Source organism: Belonocnema kinseyi, chromosome 4 (assembly GCF_010883055.1).
Source record: "Belonocnema kinseyi isolate 2016_QV_RU_SX_M_011 chromosome 4, B_treatae_v1, whole genome shotgun sequence".
In the NCBI taxonomy this organism is placed as follows: domain Eukaryota; kingdom Metazoa; phylum Arthropoda; class Insecta; order Hymenoptera; family Cynipidae; genus Belonocnema; species Belonocnema kinseyi.
Genome location: NC_046660.1, coordinates 122,135,365 through 122,139,805, shown reverse-complemented (window position 1 = coordinate 122,139,805; position 4,441 = coordinate 122,135,365). Strand labels below are relative to the sequence as shown.

At 31.8% G+C, this 4,441-nt stretch overlaps 1 protein-coding gene across 14 annotated transcripts in view; it reads left to right on the top strand.

The window, feature by feature from the left end:
• Positions 1-4,441, top strand: part of LOC117171546 (UV radiation resistance-associated gene protein) — a 149,875-nt gene that overhangs the window by 1,052 nt on the left and 144,382 nt on the right. The window lies entirely within an intron of this gene.

Below are 4,441 nucleotides of genomic sequence, written 5' to 3'. Positions count from 1 at the left end.
TCTCAAATGTAATTTTTGAGCCACCCAATTGAACAACCACCGCAGGGTCCGCGGGTTTCTGTGGTGGTATAGTTCAATCATATACGTATATTCTTCCGTAGGGTTTTTCTCTGAGAAAAATGACTCCTCAGTCCTCAAAGCTCCTTGTAGTCTTCACGTTGATGTTTTCCAATGGAAAGAGAAATAAACTCCAATTAAAATCTATTATTTCTTGTCACTAATTACTGATAAGTAAATTTTAAAAACTAATTAATGTCACTAATCACTGATGTCGCTGATTAAAACTGCTGCATTTGCAGAATAGGGGCGTCCTCTGTTTTTTGGCTGAAAAAACAGTATTTGCATGCAACAAACTATTAGAATATTTAATATCTTAAGTATGGATATGTCACGACATCGGAATGATCATATTAAACTTCCCGTTTAGGTGCCTTTAAACATCCAAACGGCCAGAAACACCCCTTTGACAGTTCACTAAAATAATGTTGTCAAAACGTCTACCCTTTTCCAACGTTTCATGGGGGCGGAAAGGCAGCCCTATGATTAGTAAAAAGAATAATGTTGGTAAAATCACTACCCATTTCCAACATCTCGTCAAATATGATCATTACGATATATCGTGACAGATCCATGTCTGAGACATCATAGTAACAAGTAACAATAATTTTTAATTTTTGCCTCATCAAATCGATTCATTTATCGTCCAATAAAGATTCTAATAGTTTGTTGAAAAATATAATGTTTTTCCTGCCAAAATAGAGGCGCAGGTGACGCCCCTATTCAGCAATCTAACCTTCAAACTAATTAAAAACTAATGTCATTAATTACTGATAAGTAAATTTTTAAAACTATTTATAACATGCTTAGCATACCAAATTTCATAAGATTTGTCTTTTCATTCGTAAGCGCTTCAGCCACGTCTGGATCATCCATGCCTGATTTCAAATTTTCGCAATAAAGTGCAGGCTATTTTTTTTAAACGTTTAAAAATCAGTACATCTATTCCACATGTACAATTGTACATCCCACACATTCTTCGAAAACTGCTTTCAATGGTACTTCCAGAATGTGATGACAACAAGCTAAATAGAGCAACGAGCGTCAATTCCCCAATCTTGAAGTAGCTTCATTATGGCACTTGCTTGAGCTTCTCCAGTTCCACTTTCAATTTTGGGGATACCTAAAAGCTCATTGGCATCAGCACAGGATACGAGAATAGGGAGACGACCAGATTTAGAATTTGGACTTTCTAAATCTGGCAGAAGCTTTCCATCCCATTGAACTATTAGTTTTAATTTTTGGACTTCAAAGCTTTCCTGTATTTGAGCAGTAATTTTTTCTCGTAAGGTTTTTCGGCTTCTTGAAGTAGCAGCCAGGACACGTGCAACTTTTCTGTCACTCATTCTGGTTCGGTCTAAATTTATGCATACATCAGCAGACATTAATTTCATTTTCTTCGACTTACTTACGGCTGCATCACATCTTAATGTATCAGTCGAATTACTATATAATACATGTATTACTACATTCCTCAGCCTCTATTTCATCTTCGCCTTCTGACCAAATGTAGTTTTCAGAATCTTCAACTAAATTGATATTATTGTCTGAAAGAGTCAAAATAGAAAAACAGTTAAACTCCAAGAGAAATTCAAATACATTAAATACGTTAAAAATACGACTAAAAATAATAATAAATAAATTTTCTAAATAATTTCTGGTACGAGAAATAGGGGTTTCAAAACGAAGAAGCCTAAAAAAAATATATAACGGGTCAAAATTCATTTCAAATTTGAGGAAAAAAATTTGTAGTTTGACAAATATTTTTAATTTGAAAATTCAAATAAATTTTCCTATAGTTTAAAAAATCACGAAAAATTGTTTATATGTAGAGCATTTGATAGTGAAGAATAATAAAAGATTATTGATTAAACTTTTTTCTGCCAAACTAAAAATTTTTTGTAAATGTGGAAAAAATGTTGTTTTTTTTGCGTTGATTTAAATGCAGGCTTTTTTTATAACATCGAATATGTAAAATCTGACATTTCATTAGTTTAAACGAAATAAACATGTTATTTTATTTCCGTGAGAAACAAATTTGGTGTTGTTTCAAATCGTTTCAAAATCGAAAAAAAGAAACAAAAAAATCCGGATCTTTCCGACCGATTTTGGCATATCTTTCGTCTCGCTACTCTTTCTAATTTCATATTTTTTACGATGTACTTTTAAATACAAATTATAAAAAGGTCATTACAGTTTTATTTTTAAATCTATAAAAATTGCACAATTTCATGTTGATTAAAAAAAAAAAAAAGTGGTCAGTTTAATTGTTAATAATTGTATATTTAAATATTTTTAATTTTTACATTCTCATCCATAATGAGAAGGTATTAGTTTCATGCGAAAAATAACTTCTGCGGATTTCATCAAATCTCGACGTTTTGAGGCCTTCTGAGTAAGAAAAACAAGTTTTTACTTCAGTGTCTGTCCGGCGTCTTCGTCATTGTTGTTTTCTTGTCTTTATACCGGATAACTTTCGAAAGACTAGTCGGATTGGATTGTGCTTTGAAAAACATTTTTAGAGGCCAAAAAGAAAGATCGAGTACTTTAACCAAATTTTTGATAAAAATTCAAAAAGTTAGAGCTTTTTCAAAATGTTTGAGACCACTATGAACAATTTATCTCAACAACTTTTTTTGATCATATAAAAATTGTCAACATTATAGGATTTTCAACATCCAAAACCCAAAAGAAAATGGACATTTGAAGCCAAACAAAGCGTGATATGGGCAAAAAGTCAAGAGGAGGAAAGCGTTACTTTTTCGAAGCCCTACAAAATTATTTTATTATCTTTTTGAATTTTGTTTTAAAAAAAATGAAAATTCAAATTTTGATCGCACCAAAAATAAGGAATTGTTACATTCTCATCCATAATGAGAAGTTTTATGCGAAGATTTTACGTCGGTGTCTATCTGTGCGGTGTCGTAGTTGTGTTGTGGTTATGGTTTAGTGTATACCGGATAATATTCGAAAGAATAGTCGGATTGTATTGTGCTGTGGCACACAGTTTGAGGAGCCAAAAGCAAAGATGGAGTTCGTTAACCAGCCATTTTTGATAAAAATTCAAATAGCTAGAACAAAGAAAGATTTGAAAAAAGATAGATCGACAAAAAGTGTGCACCAAAGTGTCTCCAAATTTATCATGAATTACTTTTTGATAGGGTAACTTGTTTGTGTTTTATTGATAAAAAACAACATTCAAAATAAAGAAAATTAAATTTGAGTACAAATGATACAAGATGCGAGAATAAATAAGACGGAATTCATTCAATCAAAAAATATTTACAAATATTTACGAATAGTTTTTTGATAGGAAGCGTGGTTTTTTTAATCGTAAGAAACAAGATTAAAAAAAAATAATAAAAGCAAGGCAATAAAAATAAGTATGTTTCAATTTCCATGCATATTATGAATTGTCATGATATACATTTATTTGAATTATACATGTTTCCGTGTAGCTAAGAATAAAATTGTATTAAAAATAAAGACACTTACTAAAGTAATCATGATAAATACATTTTGTGCTTTATTTTGCAATATATGAATAAGCAATCCTAGACAGAGTTACATAAAAAATGTTTTATATTTGATATAAATGCGAATGTTTTCTTTCAAGCCGAAAGAGATTTAGCAAAGGAGAGTTCATATTCTCAAAATTACAGTTGTTGATCCATTGACCTTTGATTTTAAAAGGTCTGTGCACGAAGTACACGTAGGTCAAAGGTCCTAGGCGTACTCAAACTCTCGAGCGAAGCTCTTTTAACAAAAGAGAATTTACAATCACAAAAATATAGTAGTGGATGTTTTGAGTTTTAATTTTAAAAGGTTTTTGAAATTCTTCGAAATCATAGAATATCAAATTGAAAGACTTAATTGTTGCAGAATTTTCAATTTAAAGGATTTATAATTAAATGGTTTTGAATTGAAAGCCTCCAAATTAAACTCAAATGAATGAAAAAATATGAAAAATACCTATCAAATTCAAGCATTCAAAATGAGAAGGTTTTAGAATTAGGTACTTCAGTTCGTTCAAAGTTCGGTTCTAAGTTTTTTTAATTACACCATTAAGCCATTTCCCTTTCGGGTTAGGCGTGACTCACTCGCTAGGGGAAAGGAGTAGTGTGTGAAAGGGATAGAGATTTTTCAGATTGACCCAGAATTCTCGTGCTATTTAAGTAAATAACACGTTCGTTCCGCAACACTGCTCCGAACCAGGCTGCTGATCAATCTCTCTAGGAATCACCCCAAGCGAAGAACCTCACGAAGTCGTTATGTAAGGTTTCCCACTTGGGTCCATTAGTGGCCAAGGTCTTTTGTTTCAGGCGTCATTCGCTCTACTGACACTCTTTTTATTAACTATTTGCCGCCATACTTTCCTGTCCTG